Below are 24433 nucleotides of genomic sequence, written 5' to 3' on the forward strand. Positions count from 1 at the left end.
TAAGAAGAACCTAATTAAAGAATTCCACATGGACTCCATTTCTTTATGTAAACAGTCATTCTTTATGTTTTAGGGGCTATGAAACTCTTTTTTAAAATTTGGTGAAATTTATGAACCATCTTTTTTTTAAGAAAGCTTATACATGCATCATTTTGTATACAATTCCAGGGGTTCAAAAACCCAAAACTTAAGGACTTAGACTAGAAAAATCAAATTTATAGGATCCATAGCAACTCAATCTAAATTTCCCATACTGATTCTTTTTATCATGTTTTCTAAGAAATAGCCTGACATTTACCATTTTTGCAGGTGCTCACATAACACATAGAATAAAAACCAATCATCCTACTTCAGGCAAAGTTCAATTTTGACATAATTAGGTTTTGTTTATTTTACTGGAGCTCCCATTGAATTCTGCAAATTGCAGACATTATAATGACACTTCCAGGAACTGGTGCCAAAGGACACAAAATATCTGGTTACCAAGGAGAAGGCTAGTGACGCCTTGTGCTTGTGGAAGGGAGGCGATTTTAATCAGTGGCTATATCAAACTAATAGAAGTGAATTGAGAGTTCATCAAAGCTTACAGCTTTTTGAAAAAAGTAAAGCTGTGTTCCAGTAGTGTAGTTGACACGCAGTTGAAATATTCTTGTCTAACTCCCATGCCAAGTACATCATTAAGGTTTAATGCAATCATGTCTTGAGAGCAAATAGAAATGTTATTTCCCAGGTGCACTGAATCAAATTAAGAACATTTGTTAAGTAACGAAATCAGTGTCTTGTGTCTTGGGATAATCTAATGAGAAGCATTTATCCATTAGGAAAAGCCTTAGACCCCAAAGCTGCACCCACTATTCACCTGAATGGTCCTCTCTGTTCCTCAGGGTATCACCAAATCAAGAGTGTAGCTGAGACTTAAAATAACATTAGATTCTCTTTAGTTGGCTCCCATGTTACTAATGGAGGATGCCATTTTGTATATTCAGACTTTTTTTAGTTGCTACCTTGTGGGTGATATTATTTAAAGTAACATGACAAATTTAAGGTAAAAGATAATGAGAAGCAGGAAGCTACTGTGAGGAAACCTGAAATATGAAATCAGAAAGGCTGGATTTTGTCCCTGGCTCTGTCATATGGTAACTATGTCACTTCGCACAATCTTTCTGGGGCCCAGTTTCTTCACAGGGAAAGTAGAGATATAATGCATATCTGTTAGGGATTTTTCTGAGTTTTCATATCAGTCATTGTAGTGAGATGTTTTTCTCTACATTCTGAACACAATTTAAGTTTGATCTTTGTATTCATTATAGTAATCGTTTTTAAAATTAATTTTTAAATATTACTACAAGGCTTAAAACAGTAACAATGAAAAGAGCATCAGTTTCTTCCCAGATTCCTGCTGCCAGGAGCAGCCACTATCCACAAATTATATAGTTTATGTGTACATCTTCATCCTGAGCCCCCCATCCTGATTGAAAAGGTAGATACAGTAAAAGTAGAGTTTTCCAGATTGTTTCCAGTCTGGATTACTTCTTTTCAGATAAAAACATTTGATAAAGTGATCTTTTTAAGGCTATTTTAACAATCATATCCAGCAAGCTTTAAGGCGGATTTAAATTGAGGATTTTCATCAGTCCAAATTCTGATCTGCTCTCCAGGATTTTGTGACTGCTGTTTTGAACTGTAAATCTATTTTGGCTAATGGAAGATACTAAGCAAAGTGTCCTTGCTTTCTTTGCAGTATAACTCAGCTATAGATCATAGTATAAAGTCTTGATTCTGCCTTTAGACATGTGTTGACCAGCTTGTCAGAATTTCAGTTGACATCATATATGAGGGTGGGTGGAACTGCTACAATTTAGATGTAACTGAATTTTTAGAAAAACCTTTCTTTCAAGCGACTTCAACCCCCTCATTCATTTTCACCTTGGAAAAAATACCAGGATCATGGTGGTCTATAAGAGTTATATTTTGGCAAGCATCATTTATAAGGCATTATCTTTTTTTGCCAAGGTAATTTTTAAAAGCTGTTTCTATCATCTTTTAAACTGATATGTTTTTTCCTTAACTGCCTTATGAGCTTTGTGCCTTACTTCAACATCTTCAGGGTATTTTTTTTTATTGCTTTAAGTGTAATGAACCATATATTAGATTTTGTAAAAGATGTTCTAGCCTTCAAATTTAGTTAAGTCTGTTAGCTGTTCATAAAGAGCAGGCAGTTAAATGTTCTGTTGTGATCTTCACAGTACGGAATAGTATTTCCTATGTACCTGGCTTCCAGAATCTTTCTGAGCCAGTTTGGATTCCAGGACAAACAATACTTTTGCTCTCAGCACTGTCACCACCAGGCGATCCTGCGTGGCGGATTTGGGCAAAGAATCAAGGTCAATAAGGTCCCTAAGAGTAGTGGGTTGAATAGCGTCCCCCCTCCCGCCCCCACCAATTTACATCTTCCTGAAGCATCAGAATGTGACCTTATTTGAAAATAGGGTCTTTATAGACGTAATTAGTTGAGACCAGGTCATACTGAAAGAGGGGGCACTTACTCCAATGACTGAAATCCTTGTAAGAGTGAAGGCAGAGGCGGTAGACATAGGGAAGAGGCAGGGATTGGAGCGATGCAGCTGCAAAGCAAGGATTGCCAGAAACCGCCAGAAACTAGGAAGAGGCAAGGAGGTGCTTCTCCAGAGTCTTCAGAGGGAACTGGGCCTGTTCATACCTTGATTTTGTACTTCTTGCCTGCAGAACTTTGAGAGAATAAATTTCTGTTGTTTGAAGTCACCCCGATTGGAGTAATTTGTTATAGCAATTTACACTGAGAAATTCCTGAATTATGTTAATGAAGAGGAGTGATCACAGTAAGATTGTCCAAATGCTCAGGACTCCTGGGCATAGGACTTTAAATAGCTCTTCTGTGGGCAGGAGGAAAGAAGGATCGCCAGGGAACCAGCACACAGCGACCAGAGATGGGATCATCTTGTTGTGAACCTTGGATTACAAAATTAGAGCTACAAATGAAAGCATGGATTTAAGGAATATGCTGGGAGGGAAGGACTTCAGTAACCTGTTAATCTTTCCAACTAACACCGGCACACATAAACATATGACCACTGAGCCCAGCCTATTAATTTTACAAATAGCTCCACCACAGTAAATGGAAAGATTTTCACTATGAATTAGGGGAAGGTGTTCATTGCTTTGAGAAATCTGAGCTCAGGACTAGAGCCTAGACTCCGCTCTGCTTGGAGGGGCACCATGTCACACCGGGAAGCACATGGGCTTGGACGTCACTGAGACAAGTTCACATCCTTCTGGCTGCTGGGCTGTAACATTTTAACAAAGTACTGTGAGCCATGCTGTCCTCATTTACAATGGTACTAATAAAATAACCTACCTTATAAAGTGGTTGTAGGGATCAACTGAGATAACATGTGCAAAGCAGATGGCATACAGCAGGTGCTCATTAAGTGTTAGTTCAGTCCCTTCTATCCTTGGCATCCAGGAAATTAAATAGTAACTACTCTCTTCCTTTCTTTCACACTTGTATCCCTAATAAAGCAGGAAGATATGATTTCCATAGAAATGAGGAGGCTGTGTTGAGTCACTTATGTTTATGTGATAATGAAATTGATACATTATTTCCCTATATGATGGTCAAAGATAAATTATTTTTTAATTGTCATGCTTAGTAATTTATTTACAAGAGGACCTCCAGAAGGCATTGATTTAAGCCAGAAGCAGACCTCAAAGTCCAATGTGGTGAGAAGTTAAACTCTGGCTTCTTTGAACTCCTCCAGAGTTCAAGTGCTGGCCTAGGAGGCCAGAAATTATAAATAGCTGCTTTTACACGTGGCTTGGACTGGCCCAAGACTGAGATGGAGCAAAGATGTTCTATAGTAAGACATAAAAAGTAACAGTTGAAACTTTACTCTTCCCTATTTCTGCAAAATCATAAATTCTTTCCAAACTAATATCTCTTCAAATAGACTTTTCTGGGCCTAAACTCTGAAGGTTTCTAGAAAAATAGTTTTCTAGTCTGGATTCAAACCAAGACCTAATGCTTAGAGGCAGTGTCTCCCAGCGTCAACCCTTAAAGAGTCTCCTCATTTCTCTCTCATAAAAACATTGTTCCTGATTCATTACTATTATTATTATTTTAGTGTTTTGTTTTTTCCCAGAGAAAGAAGTTACATTCTGATTCTATAATAATTAAATCTCAAAGGAGCAATGGAGCACATTTGCTTTGCTGAATTAGATGAGGTAAATGGATATCAGGTCTGTAATTCATCTTCCTGTAAAGGGAAAGGAAGGCCAAAAAAGGCGGGAAGGAGGGCAGAGAGGAGAGAAGAGGGGCAGGGAGGGGAAGGACTAAAACTACAGTATGGGAGAGAGAGAATGTGCAGGGATCATTCCATTTGCTATTTGGCAAACACAGCCCTCTTTCCTGTCTTCCCTGGTCTAAGCTCTACCTCACTTCTTATCTACCACAGAGTGAAATGATGTACCCAATGATGTACCAGAGCTTAAACTAGGCCCTGCAATTAGTTCAAGCTTTGCTTGCTAGAGTCTGGGGCAATCGCTGATTAACATGTAAGACACATACTAAGCATTAGTAACTGACCTCATAACTACCCCCGAGGTGATACTGTTTTTATTTTGACTGAGAAAAATGAGGTTTAGAAATATTTAAAAACTTGCTTAAGGCCCTATAGCTAGTAGAACCAGCTCTAAACCCAGGTCAGTGATTCAATACCCCTTGCCTTTAATTACCAAGCCACACTGCCATTCCTAGAATGGAGGAAAGAGACCAGACTGTTCTCTCATGGCACAATTCCTTGGCAGTAAATGGGCCTCGGCCCATGGACACAGTGTGATATGGGGGTTTTCTTGAAGAAGCAGCAGTATTTTTTTCATTCCTCGTGTTACCTTAGATAAGAGATTTCCATTCCACTTTCCAGGAGGGAAAGGATGGGAGGAACACCCCACTTTCTACCTCCTTCTCTTACCTCTCCTCAGAGGAGGAGGCATAGAGTATCCATGTGAAGCCTGGAAGAAGAGCCCTTGGCTCCCCTCTTGGATTTCTCCTCCCCGCCCCACCCCACCGATGTCCAGAGCCCTCCCTGTCTCTTCACTGTGCTGAACTTTCCAGAGCCGTCTCTGTCCCGGGGAGGGGCTGCCCTGCGGCAGTCCTGCTGAGGCAGGAGCCGGGAGGCCAGGAATTCCTCATTCTCTGAGCTGTATAGCGGGGCCATTTGGCCACACAGGTAAAGCCAATGTTTTTGAGCCATCTTTATTAAGAAGAGAACCGATGGTTTTAGCTCCATCTCACTGTTTCTTCTGTCTCAGTTCTCAACTTTCTCCTCTCAATTTTTTCAGCTTCAAAGTGGGAATATTAACACCCACTTCACAGGGCTGTTCTAAAAGTTAAATGAGATTGTGTGCCTAATAAGCTTTTAACAATTGTTATTTTTCCCCCTTTTCTTCTTCTTCTTAGTCACAGTTCAAGTTCTGTGAATTGTTTTTATTAAATAAATATAAATTTTTTAACCTCATTGAAAAAATTTAACTTAATTTTTATAAATCTCATAAGTTTTGGCAATAAAACTAAACCTGCATGAGTAAGAATGAGTAAGAAGTCTCATTGAGTCGGCATTTTCTGCCTATTTGGTTTTCATATCACCAATCTTTAAACATATTTGTCCCATTGGAAGCACCCGATGTAATTGTTTTCAGCAGCCTATAACTTTTTAATTGTGTGATTGGATCCTTATAAGTATGCTCTTGAAAGAAGCCACACAAAAATAGAAATTTAAACACATAAAATAAGTTAAAACTTTTAGACTTAAAAGTTATTATTTTGGCTTCAATTCAGTGTACCATGTTATTTAAAGAAGGTGAGAAAGGAATAAAATATTTTTAGATTTGGAGCAATCCAACATCTTCTGAACTCCATTATTTAATTCTTTCACATTTATTCTGATATGAGAGCTAAAATCTCAGCCTTCAGAGGCCAGACAATGTTGTTCGCCTGGTGGGTCCAAGATTAAATGTCTCCTCATGTGGAAAGAGAGCAAAAGCAAACAAGCAAACAGCTGACAGATGAGGGCAGAACATTTGTCAGTGAAGCGCAGCATGATTCTCTTTCCCTTTCTAAGGAAAAGTAACAGACTGGTGTGCGTGACACTGGGGTCAATGAGTGGGCAGCCCCAGCGAGCAGATCCTGGAAGGTTCTTGGCTCTGTGCTTAAGCCAAGCCGGAAGATACTGCTTACAGGGCCCCCTGAATGCAGAGTTTACAAAGGCTGTGCGTTGGGGTGGACCAAAGTGTTGAAGGGGAGCTTCACGGAGGCGAGGACTCATTAGAACAGATCGAGGGAGGCTCTGCTGGATTTCCGGCACAAAGCTGGAGCTCGGTGATGATGACAATAATGGGAAACAACGGTGGTTCCTGCTGAACGTCATGCGGGGCGTTCTGGCCCCTTACTTGGATATAGATCACCGTGGGCCTCCGGCATGGAAAAGGGTAGTCAAACAGCTCCCTACCCGTGCAAGATGTCGCACAGTCAGTATCCAGGACCAGGACTAGGGCAGGAAGTACGTGGGTGGGACCACCTAATATCTCTGAAAGCCTCCCAGGAGGCTTCCAAACCCTCAAGCCACCCAAACTAATACCATTTTAGTCCCTTCAACAGCCACCCCGGGCAGTTCCTCTGAACAGCTCGGGTTACTCTGGCAAAACAAAGCACCTCCTCTCCAGCATGGACTTGCTCAGTTTTGAATTCTCTGCCTTTTCTTAACCTTCAGACTTATACCTGCCTTGGTCCCAGTAGTAACAGAAAACAACTTTGTTTCCTGAATTCTGGATAATTGTATACCCTGAGCCATTGATAGAAAAGAGTCTCCTCGTTTGGAAGGGAACACAACAGCTGGTTTCTTCTAAACTCTCAGCCCATCCTCAGCCCTTTCTGAAGTCCCTCTTTGTTTCCAAAAATCAACCCTATTCTTTAGGCAAAGTCACAAAAGTATGGCCCTTTCCTCTTTCCATTGGTTTAAAGGTCAAGAAATATAGAACTGAATAGAAACAGGGAGTGAGCATGAAATCCCCTGTTCCACCCTCTGTACTCATATTTCTAGTCTTAAAGTTCAAAAACCCCTTCCTTCCTCTCCTTCCCACGATGGCATAAGGATTGTATCTGCCATAACTTTTCGACTGCCATCAAGGTTGGGATTTGAAACAAAGTAAAGATGCCATTTTCATTTTTTTGAAGAGAGTAACGAGCTGTGTGTACCTTCAATATGTACTGTCTGTAGTATAATTTAGCTTATTCTTTGGTGATGAACATCCAATATCTATTTTTCTTTGTTAATTAATGGAAAATAATGAGTCTGTGTGAAGGTTACCCACCGTCTATTTAATGTTTGCTTTTGAGATTGTTAATTCATCTGTTCTGCTGGAGCAGTAGTATTGTTGGATGTCACCTGCCTGGAATATGGCTAGCTCTCCAGCACCAAACAGAAAGGACAAGTTGTAAGCAGATGTAAAGATGGTGACATATTTCTTAAGTTAAATTTATCCAACATTTCATAGCATACACAAAATATATGCTTTCCATTGAGACAAAAGCTAGGACAGTCTAGCAGCAACTTTGGCATCTGCATTTCTTGGGTTTAGCAAGAAAAGGACTTGACCTTTAATACATCACAGTGGGATGAAAGAGAAAGGTACACTCCTGAGGAACCATAACTGATTTTATCCATGGTCAAAGAGATATTGTGCTTCTCAGCAAAGAAGGGTATGGTTGAGCCTCATATTAGAGGAAAAATTTAGATCTGTGACAAATTTAATGATGATGTGTACTTGCCATATTTTTATACAAAAACCAAGGCAATCGATTCAAAATACTCAAGTCCTATACATCCTTGGTCATTTGTTAACATTCTCAAAACTCCCACTGGAGGTGTGGTAACAGCTAGAGTTTAATGACCTTACATTTGAATGAAATTTACATTCATCATTACGATATTATTTGGCCATTTCTTTCACCTCTCCCCACCCCCCGAGCCCTTCACTGAGAAAGCTCCATTAGCTACTGAGGGTCTTGTTGCAAAGATTCCAGTATTATGATGTAAAAGTTTTGTTCCAAAATCCTGTCCTAGACATTCAAATATTCCTAGACAGTTATACACAGTGAGCAATAATATGAAAATTCCCCTGATTTGCTTTGCAAAAGTAACCTGAGCCATCCAGAGAAACTGACTTGTGTGGTTGTTGAAGTGACTAAAATGGTATTAGTTTGACTTGTTCTTGAGTGTTTGGAAGCCTCCTGAGAGGCTTCCAGAGATATTAGGTAGCGCCATCCATAAACTTGCTGCCCTAGTCCTGGTCCTGGATGACATCTTGCAAAGGTTAGGAGCTATTAGACTATAACCTGCATTTTCATTTGTATGACTACAGTCACCTTACCAACCTGCCCTCAAAACCCTGACAGGATGCAACCTCCTTCCTGAGCTGAACTGTTGTGCTGGTTGTAGCAGCTTGTCTTCGTTTTCATTCCTCATTCCTCACTATCAGAGCTCAGTGATGGAATGATAGAGAAATTGGGGATTACCAGCTATGAAAATATTGACTCATGAGTCTTAAAGGAATTGAAATGGGGCTATTACATTGCTTCTTTCTATTCTCCTCTGTGAAGTGTCTCAGTCCAGCATAAGTGACATATTATAGGCCAGTGTTTCTCAAACTTGAGCATGCTGCATGTATCAAAATCACCTGGAGAACTTACTGAAACACAGATTGCTGGGCTCCACTCCCAGACATTTGGACTCAGTAGGTCTGGGTGGGAACCCAAGGATTTGCTTTTCTAATGGTTTCCAGGTAAAGCCTCTGGTCTGAGGAACATACTTTGAGAATTCCAGTTTTGTGAAGGTGCCAGATACCTATAAGATAGAGCTAAGTGTACTAAAATTCTCACATCCCAGGGATACCTTCAGTTTAGGGCAAACTGAGGCATCTGGTCACCCTAGGTGAAACCAAAAATATTTCTACATTAAATAAAAATGTTGTAGCTCTTAAAATTTCCAAAAACCATTTTTAAAAATACTGTGTTATGACTTTATATTTAGATGATCAAAGGGCTTTTAAAAATCACTAGGCTTAAAATACTCCACATAACTAGTATCCATAGTTCTAAAAATATGAATGGTCTTATAGTTTCCCGGAATAACCACAATGAGCTCTTGCTGAGGCCCTAAAGCTCTGTGAGCCGCTGTGTTAGCACTTGGACATATTATATCTGATTTCCTACAACAGTACAGCTTACTGGAATTTTAGCCAGTACACACGGGGAACTAAGTTTGCAGAGGTTACAGGTGACACAGCTGGTGACTCAGTAGCTAAGATTTGAGCCCAGATCCCTCTGGCTCCAAAGCTTGTCATCTTTCCCTTATAATGATCAGAATGAGCGTTTGTTATTCCTGAGGTTTAACATTTACTGTCACTTAATAGGTATAGATGTTTAAGGCCAGTCTTATGGGGGCTGATTATTTGTGCACTAAATCTGAAATTGTAGTGCATGCCACCATGTAAACACTCATATCTCCTTTGGGGACAGAGGGTCTGCAGACAGGCTTTCCTTAATTAAGAAAAGGAGGCAGAAGCAGGAAAACAGCTAATTATACTTCTTAAAATAAAAAAAAATTATGACATGAAAAGAAATTTCATTATCATACTAAATTATTTTACATGCATAAGGCACATACAATGCAGAATAAAATTTGAAGGAATACACTTAAATATAATTTCATCTCTTTATCACATTTCAATGATCGTCAGTCATTACTTATTGCAAGAAAACCAACCTTCTTTCTTTTTCCCTCCTGGGGCACCTTTGATTCATCCATGCACCTGCTAATCACAGCCAAGTCCCAGATCCTTATCCTGTTTATGGAACCTTCAGTAGCTGGAGAGAAATACCCTCTATTTTTTTCCCGCCTCTTCCTTCTCCTAGAAAGCTGTTGGAGGTTTCATTTTTTTCACCGATTCAGTCTCTCACCTTAATAGTTTCTTTCTAATCAGGTAAATTATCTTGTCAGCTCATTAAACTTAGTCCACGAATTCTACCCCCCAACACTGAACAGCTCCTTACGGTAAGCATAGAATCAATTCTTTGCTTAGTCTGTCAATTTTATGATTCAGAAAGGACACTCTTCCTATTTTTCTTACTTCAAATATACTTGGATTCATCAGAAATGTTTTGGAGGACTCGCTTTTATTTTTTCCTTGCATAGGGTTTCCCCAGTTCTTAGCATTCTCTTAGGTTTCTGTGACTATTATGCTCCATGCACAATAGTAAGCACTCCACAGTTGCCTTTTTTCCTCCTGATTTTCATTAAAAAGAATTAATGAAATTGTTTAGTTCTTTTTCTAACCATGATAAAATAAAAGTTATGAAGGCAAAAACTTTCCAAGATTCCTAGCACCTTGCTCCTTCTCCAGTCGGTGCTGGGAGCACCTACAGCCCCCATACCCGCTAGGATTGCTTGTCTGAGGTGGGCCCAAAGACACCTGCTCATAGGAGAAAATCCAGGAAGATAAAAAAAATATCCCTGACCCTGGAGCAGAGTCTATGGTGTGTTACTGATCACTCACATTATCCCCTCAAGCCTCTGGTCTTCTTTCTGAGCCTGGATCTTCACCTACCTTGATTTTGTGACTTCGTCTTAAATATGATCTGTGTCTCTGGGCCTGACCTGGTCAATCTTTATCAAAAGTTGAGGATACAAGCCAGCTACTGCATAACTCCTATTTTACCACAAATTCTGGGTAAAGTAAAATGAAACTAAGCACATCATTAATCCTCAAAGTGAGGTACATGCTGGTGAAACTTTCAAATAATGAGAATGTGGCTGGGAAGGAGAGTGGGTTGCAGGTCAGCAGTAAGACCAATTGAGTTCAGCAAACACAGAGCAAATTCCATTGTTCCAGGCTTGGCAAATAGCAACCACATTCTCCTTTCTTTAGGCCAACAGTCAAATATCTTAAACCAGAAATCGGCAAAGAAACACGCTTGTTTCATCCTTTTTCTACAATCAAATGAGAAGTATTATTACAGGAAAGAGATTAAGCATAAGTGTCCAACACCATAAAATGATTTTCACTTAATATGTGACTCAGAAACAAAGAAAAATGTCCTAACAACATTTAGTATTTCAAATTAATTGTGGAAACAATAAGAAACCAGAACAAAGGAGGTTTTGAGTGTGCGTGTGCATGTGTGCGTGCGTGTGTATGTGTGTGTGTGTTTAATGCAAATGTTTTTTGCTATTTGCTCATAAGATCAAATTGCCCTTTCTTGGCAAAGACAGGGGATGATATTCTAAACTCTGGACTGAACCAGGTAAAAGCTGCTGGTGGTTTCTTCCTCTTTAGGTTGTAGACCAGCAGAGCCCCTGCCGGGCCGTGGGCCCCCTTCAGGTCATTTCCTGAGCATGGAGCAAGCACTGTGGGAGGAACTGGGGCTACTTTGACATCTTTGTTTCAGAGCACCGAGGGCACAGTCTTCCATTTGAGTTTCCGGTTTGCAACTTCCAAGAATATGATCTTTCAGCCAGTAATCCACCTTGACATTGTCCAAAAGAGTTAGTTTAGTAAACTAAACCGAAAGTTCATTTACAGGGTTTATAAAAAGTACAAGTTCTTCCACAACACTTCCTTCTGAACTTCTGGTCTTTCTGGAAAGTAAGCAATGGCTACTGGAAATTAATTTCTAACCTGTGAGCAGCATGCAGAAACAGTATTTCCATTAGGATGCCAGCTTGGCAATATTTGTTTAATCATTAACATGTTATATTTTTGCACTGAATAGTTGAAAATTCCCCAGAAAGTTAGGGAAGGCGAGTTTGAACAAGAAACACAGATTAGAGGATTAGGTTTTACTGATATTGTAATTTTCCAAACTGCATGCAGAAAGTTTAGGATTGTTTAATCTGGCCTGCATTGAAAGTCTATATTTCACTACCTGAGAAGAAAAGGTTTGCTTAAGCAAATTAATAGTAAATTAACATTATACAGTACATTTTAACTTTACTAAAAAGAATAAGTGCAAGGTATATTTCTTTTTTTACGCTTTCTTTCTACAGAATTTTAATGGGTGAAAGAGAATATATGTTTTGTTCAATAGTGAAGATTTTGTTTCTTTTTTTGGCATAGTGATTCTCATAACTTATGTGACTAGCATGATAGCATGGGGATGAAGCAGCCGAAAGACAAACAATACATTTAAAAACTCAACAGACCGCCGGAAGTTTTTGTTTCAACCTTTCACTTCTTAATCTAGCCTTTTTTGTTCTATACCTTCTGATTAATTTTTGTTATATGCAGTCAGTATTGATATATTATGATTGTAGGTAGTTTGATGGAAAAAAAACATCGAATCTAATAGGTTTAGGAATGACTTTATTGTGGCACACTTGTCCTTGAATCTGCAGTGTTATATCAAACTACTTTTTTTCTATATTAAAGGTTTTCTTCTTTTCCAGTCCAGCTTATATAATTTCCTTCTGGAGAGTCAAAAAGCAAAACAGACTTGTTCCCTGGCTTAAACAGTAAGGCACTTCACATTGACTACGAGGCAAAAGTTAAATTAGTTGGACCAGGAAAGAAAACCCAGCCAAGAAAACACAAGGAACAAATATTCATTAAGCACAAGACAACCACATAAATTTTGTCCAAATTGGCACACTTTTGACAGTGAAAGATGCTACTAATAATCATGTTCAGACAAAAGGTGTAAATCAATTATATTCTAAGTAAAATAGGACTTAACAGTCACCCAGCTAGAAGCCATACGGGCCTATGCAGTTTTTGTATCATGAAAACTTAGAGCAGATGGAATCATCCACTAACACTTTTATTTTACAGGTGGAGCAGCAAAGGTGTAGGGCTGTAAAGAGGACTTTCTCAAAGCCTGACAAAAAGTTACTGGCAGAATTAGGACTAGAACTAGAATTTCCTGCTCCCAGCTCAGTGTTTTCCGTGTACGACATCATATTTGCATAGTGTTTTATTCTCCTCCAAGCATAGCCACAATCTCATGTGGACCCAAGTTTCCCTAGCCCTTCCATCCGGGAATATAAACTAAGGTTATAGTGACAATAACAAATAGTATTTTCCTGGTTCTTTCTCTACCTGTGATTTCAGAAATTCCAGTTCTAGTTTAAAGTCCCATTAAACAATTTGCGGAGACTTCTGTGGTCAGCTCATGTTTTTGCATGAATAAAATCCTCCCTCCATGGTGTGGAATCCACCATTTCCCTTGACCTCCACCTTCATGCCAGTGTACCATCACGAGCTATTTTCTACTTCCTTGCAGGCAATGAAGATTTGAGCACAATATTTTACCTTTCTATACCTAAAATTCCTCTCCTGAAGTTTTATAAAATGTGACCTTTATAGCATTGCTGTCTGGAACTATGACTTTTAAGTGAAATAATGTACAGTCAGTGCTAATGATGCACAGCAGTTATGGTCTATTAGTTAGACCATATTATTTAATATATATTATTGGTTCATTAACATTAAACTCATAGTCTGAATAAAGTTTATCTAACATACATATTTTTCCCTTCTTGTGCTTAGGAACACTGGACAGCACTTTGGCGCTACGCTTGGGGGCTATTTCAAATAGTGAAAACACCAACGAAAAGAACAAAAAATGCAAAAAACATGAAACTACATAGACCGCCAAAAGGACACTTGTTCACAGTACGACAGCTGACACAAGAAGAAAGAACCTCACCCTGTTTGACCTCAGCTGGGAGCACACACGCATGTCAGGGGACTCAAATTTTTCTCTGCTCTGCATTTGTCCAAAGATGACCACAAAAGCTCAGCCAGTATTGAGTTCAGAGTCACAAATAAATTTTAGTGAGTAGGCAAATATGGAATCCACAAATAATGAGGATCAGCTGTCTATACAAGGCACACACAGCTCATGACACGGAACCCCCAGTCAATGCTACTTATTGTTGTTCTTGTGTGATTGTTGTTAAGAAAAGCCCCTGCCAAGGCCTAAGACACAGGGCGGCCCCTCCCCACAATTTCTGGAGACCCCAGTGCTGTCTACTACTGGTGTCAACCAAGAGAAATATTGTCTTCTCAAAGACAAACATCAGCTGGTCTAGCCCACGCTCAAGCCTTATGTCTCAGACAGAGAAAGTGTTTTCCGTTTTTCCCGAGAGGCTTCAGTGTCTACCAGGTAATGGATTCCTCCTGAGCTTCCTTTCCAGCTTCTCCTGCATCAAACACTACTGAACCCCTAGGCGCCCGTGCTGCGGCTCCCACTCGGATATCCTTGCCCTTCCTGGGCTCCACCAATCTGCATTTTACCTTCGCAGGGTATTTATACATTAGATATACAAACGTGTGGCGCGCCGGAATGAAATGACCCATCTTCAAACAAATCCCCCCCACACGGATACGCCTTTCAGTTTGTCAAACAGAAGGTACCCTCAGATACTCCGCTCTGTTCCTTTTCATCATTTTTGTTTTGTTTTGTTTCTCACTAGCTCTCTCTGTGGAGTTGCATATCCTATTCTTGGAGCAAGTTTTTGAAAGGGATTTAGCTCCTCCTTTGGCTGCCCTTGGGGTTTTCTCTTTCCCTGTCCTCTCTGACTCCTTGATTTCTGGCTTATTTACTGTCTCAAATTCCAACCACTCCCTCCTCCTGCAGGTCTTTCTGTAATTGAGCTTGTTGTTCCCCTCTGGCTGCCTCAGCTTCCGAGAACAGCCTCCTCCCGCCGCCCTTTCCTCCGCTGCGGCCCCTGGACAGGCCTGTTTTCTCTGGGGCAGGCCCAGACTGTCTCCTTCCCTCAGTAGGGGGTGTCTTCTCCCTGCTGCTTTTTGCTGAGCCCCAGCTGCGTTCTCTGTTTCCCACTTCCCCTTCCTCTCTTATCTCAGTCTGAATTCCATCACCCTTGACTCGTGTGATTTGTAGGTTTGGATTTGCAAAAATTGGGTTATCTTCAAATAGGGGGTGTTTGAGCACTCAGTGTACCTCCCTTATAGAACAGCTCATTATTACATAGGTTTGGATACCCTGCAGGTCCCATCCCGCCCTCTTACTGCAACTCCATACAGCCCAGCCTGTTGTGATTGCCAACAAAATACGTGCCTTTGATTTGTCTTCTGATACCAGGTTCATAAAGAGCTGATACAGTTACATATGGCTCTGGGGTTTTAATATTTATGCCCAAATATTGATCTGCTATATGAGCTAGCTCTATGATCCTTGCTTCTTTCACTTCCTCTACCTTACCTCACTCACCCAGCCCCCAATAATTCTCCTGCAATTCTCTCACTAGGGCTGCCAAGAACTTCCTAAAACATCCATCCAAAGCCCTCGCCCATTCTCTTTGTCTTATTCTCCTCACCTTCCCAGTAAGACGTCCACCACCATTCATCCTTTCCTTCCACAAATACGTCGAGTAATTCTCTACCTTAAGCACTGTTCTAGACACAGGGAAGGTTAATAAACAAAGATCCCTACTCTCATGAAGGCTGTATTTTAATAGACTGTAGGGGCAGACATCAAACAACAGAAATAACAACTTATTATTACGTAGATAAATTATCTGGTATATGAAATGGTTCTTGAGAAGAAAAGAAAGATAGAGAAGGGCTGTAGAGTCAGGAAAGTGCAGCAGGTCATGGGAGGTTTCCGTGTTGAAAGGTGTTGTGTAGACATCACTGAGAAGGTGACAATAGGCAGACTTGAAGGAAGTAAGATAGGAGGTCAAGTGCACATCCGAGGGAGGGTGTTCCAGGGGAGGGGGCTGGCCAATGCTTAGACCCTCAGGTGGGGTATCTGTGGTCAAGGACCAGCAGGAGGCCGGGGCCATGAAGAGGGAAGAGTTGAGGGGGCATCACAGGAGAGGCAGTCACAGCGCTGATGGACCTCAGGCCACCGCGGGCCGTGTGAGCCCTTTGGAACAAACCCCCCTTGGCCTCCATGAACGTACTGTGCTGGGTCTCTCTTCAGTCTCTCCCTTTGCTCTCTCCTCAGCCAATCCCCCCAGAGTGGGTTTTCCAGATGCTCTTTACTCGCCCTACTCGGCTCCCTCGCTGTCTCTCCCTTTTCACCCAATCTACTTCCTTGCCTTCTGCTACATGACTGATTCCCAGCACTTTCTCCAGGTGACACCTACTTCCAAGGTACCGTTTCTAACTTGGTGCCTTACCAACATCTCGCACCCAGAATGCAATAAATCAGCTTGCTCTCGAGCCAGTGATTCTTCGGGTCTTTCTATTTCTGTTAATGAAAACTCTATTTCCTTGGTGATTTGTATTTTAAATCTCATGGTTACCATCCTCCTCCTTATCTAATTAGTGTCTAAGTGCCCTCAAATCTACCTCCAAAAAAGGAAACTTCACAAGGGGATTATATGTCTAAGAGAACTATAATTTTAACTACAGTTTGCCAAGTCACTTTTAGATCTTGATAAAATTGTCGAATGAACCTACTAGAACTCTGATTACTAATATTTTCCTAATGAGACTAACAGACCAGGAATTAGTTTTGTTTTATACTAGAATTATTTGAAAGTTTATAATAAAGGGCAACTCCGAGGTCTCAAGTAGGCAAGGTTGCCATAGGTTTGTAAACAGTGACAGGATAATAAGGTCTGGGCCACAAACCCCCCTTTGGTGCCAGAACACTTAGATCCTGCCTTTGCCAGGCCTTCCCTTGATTTGTTTATCGTCCCTTAGGTGGCTCCGCAGACCCTGCCTGGCACTGCAGTTCAGCAGTTTATCGCAGATCCACTGGGAAGAGAGTTCAAGGAATGAGTGGATCCCTGGAAGTAACCGGCCCACCCTCCAGCCTGTTGAAAGATGGCATGGCTTACAAGCCGGAGTCTCTCAGCACCAGTTCCCACTGGCACCACTCAGTTTTTAAACCAGAAGCCCGTCGTTCCCCACATCCCCACCTTGAGCCGCAGGGCACAAGCTGCCTTATTTACTTTGGTCCAGGCTTGTTCTTTTCCCTGTCACTTCTTTGGCAATAACAGAATGAGGGGTTAATTCCTGCCCCGCCTGTCTCTCCTGTTCTCTCCTCCCCTCCTTCCTGCTCGTGTCTCTGTCTGCGGAGAAGCCATTACACAGCCAGCCTTCAGACAGACGGGGAGAGACACAGCTCAGGTACAGCTGCCCTCCTGACCAGGGGGTGCCATTCCTCTCTTAGGGGTACGTCCCTCTGGGAGCACATAATACACTCCCCATTCCTGTTGGCATTACTGTCCTCTCTTCTTCCTTTGGGCTGGAGGAGGCAGCTTCCAGGAAGGGTTGGGCTCACTGTACTGGGCCCAGGCTCTGGCTCCGTAATGTGGGTGAAGATTCGAACCAGCACTGGAACAAGGTGGTGTCAGCAGCAGGCTCTTCATGTGGGGCTGGTGAGGGTAAACAGGGCCCTGACTCCTAGCAGACAAGTGGCCGAGCTCACTGGCAGAGACTGGCCACTCGGCAGGCAGCCCTGAGGAGTCTCTGCAGATGTTCACGTTAGGGCTTAGGAGCTGAGGAGAAGGAGGACAGCTCTCCTGGGGGAGAGTGAGAGGGGAGAACAGGGTCTGGACAGAGGGTGCCAGGGGCTTTTGCACCCTTCCTGCGGAGCTCTGAGCCTCCGCCCAGAGGACTCTGGGCCTCACAAAAGCCTCTCACCGCTCACTGCCGTGTGTAACCTCAGCCTAACGGTGAGACCGGGAACCAATAAGGCTATTTATTTATCTTACTGACACATCCTAAAGTTCTTAGGCCCACTGCACTCTTTGCACACCTGCATGACACCCAGTTTATCTGGACTGGGGTCTGTAAGGTGGAAACTCTACTAAAATGTTGTTAGGGGCTCTGATTCTGAATTCTAGTGCCTCTGCCCGGCTGTGTCTACTGTGTATGTGCTCCTCCCACATACACAGTATGGGGCCTAAGAAGCTACAGTGAAGCTGTTGCAAAGTCTCAGCTCAGAAAATTCTCTTGAAGCCAGCCACCTGGTCTAGACTCTGAACCTCATCACACACTGGTTCAGCGTGACTTCTTCTCCAGTAGGTTTCACTGTGTGATATCCCTGTCCCAAGCTGTCCCATTTGCAACTGGTAATAGGGTTCTGAATATGCTTTGCTGTCTGCAATCCCCGTAGGAAGTTGACTCGCATAATTTCCTACCTGCTCTTCTCTCTGCTGTCATGAGTAGGAGGTGCCCAAGACTCAACAGCCTGGCAGGGGGTGTAGGCACATAGTGTGTTCCCTCAAGATAATTGGATCTGGTAATTGGCTATGGGGTGGGAAAATGTCTGAGTGGAGAAGCTTGTACATGCAACAAACTCATCTAGATTTAAGGGATACACATTTGATAGTGGCAGAAGCCTTGAGAAAGCATAGCTTAAACGTCCTTCACTGGCTTGACATACAGTGATCCTGACCAAAATTAGGAAAAGCACATTGGCCAATCCGACTAGCTAAAACTACTTAACAAATGACACAATACTCAACTCCAGTGAAAAGCAAATGTATGTTTCATTGTATACTTTATTAAAAATTTATCTGGTCCATTTGGCCAACATATTTAAATTCATCATGCATGTGGGCACATTCTGGAAAGATACATTTGGTTCTTTGGTTCACTATCTCTGGCAAGGGTTACCCTGGGTTGTTTAGCTTGTGTCATTCATCACTGACTAGTTAGCCTTTAATTGCTCCCATCTTATGAAGCAGGAAATAGATGGGAAGAATACAAAGGGAGAAGTTTCTGGGAATGGTATAAAACTTTGGCATAAACTTAACCATCCACTTGTTCTTTGGGGACCTGGACTGGAGAGTCAAGTGCTTAGGGGGCCTACAGTGCCAAGTGCCCCCAGGTCTTTGAGGCAGAAGTGTGGGTGTGGCCAGCTCCCATGGAGCTAGTCTGAGCTCACGGACCAGATGGTTGCAATAAAACCCTTCTTTCACATAAAAGAAAAACATCTTAAAACAGCCCTCCTATGTACAGTATTATCCCAGACAAGCATAGGAAATCAAGTCTGAGTCACCCATTTAAATCCAAGCACTATTTTTAGTTAACAGTGTCAGATGTTATTTGACACTCGGTCCTGCTGCCTGGGCCTCTTTGCCAGAGTTCCAGTCATTTGTTGATCATTAATGGAGTTGATAAGACATGACTTATTAACAAGTTTCAGTTTGAGGCTGGGAATTGGTGGCATGATGGTCTTGTCCCTTCTCTGCCAAAGGATCAAAGTTCAGTACCCAAGACGCTCTGGCCAAGCATGGCTGCCACCCGCATTTTTCTCATCTCCACTCTCTCAGAAATACTCAGGCTTTTATCACAGAGCATTCTTGTTTGATGCCACTGTGTAAGTGCAATTTGGAAAAAGTAGCATTTTGAAAACCAAGACATTTTTAAAAGGGGCTTTTGGTAAAAAAATAAAAAGCTGGATTTCCCCTAGCGATATGTTTATCTTCATGGATCACCCAGGCTTTCCAAAACCCAAGCTTCTTACATATTCCCAGAAATCTAGCAAAACCTTTTGAGAGGAAGCCTCTGGAAAGCTCTGTTTCTGTTTTTAATATCTTTGTCCTCAGGTTATTCAGCAAGATCCTAAAACTTGGGGGTCAGGGAACAACCAAGAAGGGTCAAGATTCAAGTCCCCTTTGGGTTTCTAGGCAGGAGGTGGGTCTTCCAGCCTCTCTCTCCCTGGGGTTCAGGCTTGCTGTCCTGGGCTGGCTACCCCTCATGTATCCACCATTGCTATTTGTTTATTTGGCAGATAAAGCCTCCGTCCATTGGTTCTCATGTTTCTAGATCCCATCATAACATGCCTGCTGACTGCCAGGAAGTGTTCACCCCAGACTGACCAGTGAACACAGTAACCACAGTCTGAGAACCAGAGAAATCTAACTACAAGTCTGAAGCAATTTAATTTATCTCAATAAAGTTTCACAACAAGTGAAAAATGTGGAGGCCAGTTCTCCCTTATGTAGTAAATTCAAAATATGGGCAAAAACAATCAAAGCTCATTTGAACCCATATGTGTCAGATGATTGCTTTAGGTTTTCCATTTTATTGTGTTATTCAAATATGTTGCACCAAACGCCAAGGCTTACGGCCTCTCAGTGCTTCATTATTGTCAAAGATTTGAAAAGACCAGGAAAGCAATTTGGCAATATGTGCCAAAAACCATAAAAATGTGCATATCTTTGTGTAACTGATTATATTTCTTGAAATTTAAAAAAATTCATCCTCAGGAAATAAGCAACTACTGAACACAAAAATTTAGGTACCTGAACAAATCATCCTGGAACAGACCCAAGGTCCAGTCCAACAAGAGGTTTCGGATAGGTAATGGTTAACCCGTGTGACAGATACTATGCAGCATTTCACAGCCCTGTCTCTGAAGAATAGGAAGGAATGGGAAATATTTCATAACACAAAAAGGAAAAACGTGGTGTGGAGAGAAAGATAGAGACAGACAGAGGATTAGGGGGAGGGAGGAAGATTGGGAGAGAGACCGCAAGGGGAGAGCTGAGGCAGCTAGAACACGGACAGCAGCCACCTGGGCCTGTGGGCTTCTAGGGCCTGGCCCCGGGGTGGGGGGACCACCAGCTGGGCTGTCGGACGAGCCGCGCGGACTCTTCTGAGGACTTGCCCACTTGCTCCCTTGGCTGGTGTTGGTTCTCTATTCTAGGGAATTTTGGAGTTCCGAGAAGCAGGTGGGTGAAATGATGAGCAGGTGGAGACCACGTGTCCTCCGCTCAGACCAGGGAGGCTCCTCTCTGCTTACCAACTGCCTTACAGGGCATTTTTTAAATGCTTAGTCACACTCTGCTTTAATTGAAAAATAATTCTAATGAAGATCCCCTTGACTCTAAGCTTACTTATAACTACAGCACCCTGTCTCCTCTCCCCTCCCCAGGCACACTTGTTGAAGGAAAAGACTCAAAACGTCTCCCTTATAATCTATGCACATTCCTCTGCCCGTTGAAATCAGGCTCGCCTCCCAGCACATCCCGACACTGCTGTGGCGAGGCTGACCCCATGGCCGCCTCGCCGCCGGATCCAGTGGACGCCATGCTCCCACCGACTTGGACCCAACACAGCATGTAACCATCCCTTGTTGAAATGTTCTCCAAAACTCTTCAAAGGCATCATTCTCACCTGATTCTCCTCCTTCTCGCTTCCAATGGCATTTTGCCTCTTTTACTGGTGCCTTCGCCTGGGTCTGGCCATTGCCACTGACCTTCTGAAAAAAGACTAGACCACAGTTTTGATACAACTGTGAAGTCTTTGTTCACTCACTCAGGTTACCCACCTGCCTCCCCAGAGGTGGATTTATGTGGAAATTAATACAATGTAAGCCTTCATCTGCAAAGGCCCTGGACCTCATGTGTTCATGAAGTCATAATCTTTGTAAAATTTGCAGATGTAATCTATTTTAATTATATTGAGTTAAGTCCACTGTCTCTTTCCACTCTGACTGCCTCCACCCCACTTTGCACGTCTCCCCATGCTGAGTAGCTTGGAGTGGCTGAGGGCATTTTGGGGACTCAAGTTCAAGGGAGTTGAGTTAGAAACATTTATTTGGATTTAATCAGATGTATGTGGTTCATAAGCACTTCCATGTACAGCTCAGCGATAGTAGCTATCCCACTGTAGGAATGGGTTCCAGGAGAGCTCTTACTGCTTCGGGGCTGACTCACCCTGCACGTGACACTCAGGAGGGGGCAGATTAGAGCTTGCATCGTAATCAGAACAGTCTGTCCTGCTAGGCACTGGGACTATGAAGGCAATTTTTGAAACAAGGTTTGAGAGGTATTGAACTTTCTTCCAACCTTTAAATATATAAAATCGTAAGTGAATGATTCGGCCTTTAATCATACCCAGTCAAAATGATCAATTAAAAATAAAAAAGTTCAGTGAACTATGCTAGAGGAAAGACTAAATTAGTTTCTGTCTCTCCATGAAAAATGATTGTAAAAAATCATTGCCATATGAAGAATGATCAAAGAGTATATAGTCAAAATATATAGGGAAAAATGGAATAGACACTGGTTATGCAGTTAGTTAATAAAAATATTATGTCAGTGTTTCTCCCTGATGGATTTCATGATACTTGAGGTATTTGTCAGATTTTCAAATCTGGAAGTTTTTGCAATTTCTTTCATCACTATTAATAACATTTCTTCTTTATACTTAAATTTATATTTGTAACTTAGAGGGTGTTTTTCTTAAAGAGAGCTCTGCAAATCACGTAAACCTCAGGCTCCCTGAGCCTGGATGCCCCCTGGCTTCCCCTGCAGAGCTGGGCAGTGGTCTCAGGTCTCCATCTTGAAGGTCCGTTGCTTAACCCAGGTCCAGATATCTAGGCCAGGCTCAAGAAATGTTTGTTGAAAACTGTATCATCCAAAAGTCTTATGATGTCACACTCAGGGTTTACTTTATCTTAATACAATCAGAGGGTGAGCATAAGGGCATTAGGGCATCCTAGAAAACCAGTCCCAATTCAGACGGGTTGCATTCAGCTTTTGTGCTCCTCTGCTCATACAGAGCTTCAACATACAGGGTTTCATTTAATCTTTACAGTGTTCCCACTCCTAACAAGTGGGAGAAGAAATAAAGGACAAAACTGCAGGAATTCCTCTAATTACTGTGGGTGGCTCAGACTGTAGAGTACAGCAAGAAGAAGAAATTAAGGAAGAACAACGAAAAGCTTCTGCCTAGGCCCCCTGGAACATTGAACTTCGCGATTTCCCTTTTCTGCAGAGACTACTCAGCTGTTAGCACTTTCTGCCTCTCTCTCTCATGTACAAGGAGGTGTAGACGTAGAGGCAGGGCTTAAAATTCATCTTCAGAGATCAACTCCTTTATATTTTCATGGAGGCCTTGGTATTTCTAGTGATGAACTCTACCCAGAGGCCTAAATTACAGGTATTCAGTCAGTTGCTAAGTCTGCAAAGCATATGCCAAAGTCTGGCTTTTCCCAATTTCAATCTCCCTCCTGCTCTTATTCTAGAGATGCTCTTTTCTATGAGATTTCACTGTTAAACTCTTTCTGTATCATTGGTACTGATTTGCTCCATCTTCTGGGTTTCAGGATCAAAATCCTATGACTTCATCTCACCCTTGACCTCCTCCTTCATTCAAGTTCTTTTTTTCTTTGATCACTAGTCTTTTCCCCTCTAGATTTTCATAATCATAGAATTTGGTCCTTTTCTTTCATCCTTTGTAGGTGTTCATTTGGCATCTTCATTATCAGACCCTTTACCTCAGCATCCTCTTTACATATAGACATTACAGGCAAATTTCCTGGAAATAATTGACATTTGTCTGACATATACCTCCTGCGGTTCAATCCAGTTTACCCAGCCCCATCCTGGATCCTGTCAGTCAACTTCTAAATAAGTATGAACCTGGCATTCCTAGGCCCATGTCTACTCAGGATGCTCACCCATTCTACACCGCCTTGCTACATGGGACAGAGAGGCAATCCAGGACTTATAAATAAAGGGGAGCTTCAGTAACCCAGTTTAAGAAGTCAACAAAAATAAATATAAGACAGTTAGGATAAACAAAAGATGGGGAGACACTAGCCATGAAGAAGACAGAACTCTCATTCAATGTTCTAGGTAAAATAGAAAAGATTTGGAAAACAAAGTAGGGATTGGTCTCCAAGAGAAAATTGAAAAATAAATCTAACCCTTGAAGCATGGGATGGATATTTGAAACAAGAGGCAAATAAAGACAGTGTAGAAATTTATGTCCCAGTGGCAACAGAAACATCCTTTTCTGAGAAGAATGACAAACTAAACTGAGGATGCAACTTCTGCACCTTACAGAACACAGAGGAGAAGAAAACCCAGTCATCAAGCCAACAGGTGTTGCAGGCAGGTTAATTTCACAGCTTATAAAAAATAATGAACTGCATAGCTCTTCTCTATGTGGTACATTTTGAAATCTGATATTTAAAAGAATAATAATTAGCAGACTAAAATAGAAATGCTTTAGCAAAAGAAATTTATAAGGTTAATGGAGGATACAACAAATTCATTTATATGAGAATTCTTTGGAGGTAAATTCAAAGTATATTCAAGTTTAAAGATAGCAGGAAAATATGTTTCAAAGGTTATATGAATATTTCCTTTTTGTTTTCAATAAATCTGATGTGACTTCAAGAACCAGTTACTCATAATTATAGATTTTTTCAGACTTATTAATTAAAAAACAATTAACACTAGTCTCAATCTGGATTTCTTTCCAGTTCCCTTGACAAATTGGCTCTGGGCATTTCTTGAAAAGGAAGTATAACCAAGTTGTATTATGCCTTTTCAGAGGGTATGACATTCCACTACCATCACTCAAAGAAGCAACTTTTTTTTTTCTACTAACGTTGGTATAA

General features: G+C 41.6%; 1 long non-coding RNA gene across 1 annotated transcript in view; it reads left to right on the forward strand.

Moving 5' to 3' along the window:
- Window positions 1-17071: 17071 nt before the first annotated feature.
- Window positions 17072-24433, forward strand: part of LOC130681405 (uncharacterized) — a 32125-nt gene continuing 24763 nt past the window's right edge. The window contains exons 1-2 of the long non-coding RNA XR_008994534.1: window positions 17072-17193; window positions 20954-21140. This is a non-coding gene — a long non-coding RNA (uncharacterized LOC130681405). The remainder of the gene's footprint in view (window positions 17194-20953; window positions 21141-24433) is intronic.

This window comes from Manis pentadactyla, chromosome 17 (assembly GCF_030020395.1).
Source record: "Manis pentadactyla isolate mManPen7 chromosome 17, mManPen7.hap1, whole genome shotgun sequence".
Classification (NCBI taxonomy): domain Eukaryota; kingdom Metazoa; phylum Chordata; class Mammalia; order Pholidota; family Manidae; genus Manis; species Manis pentadactyla.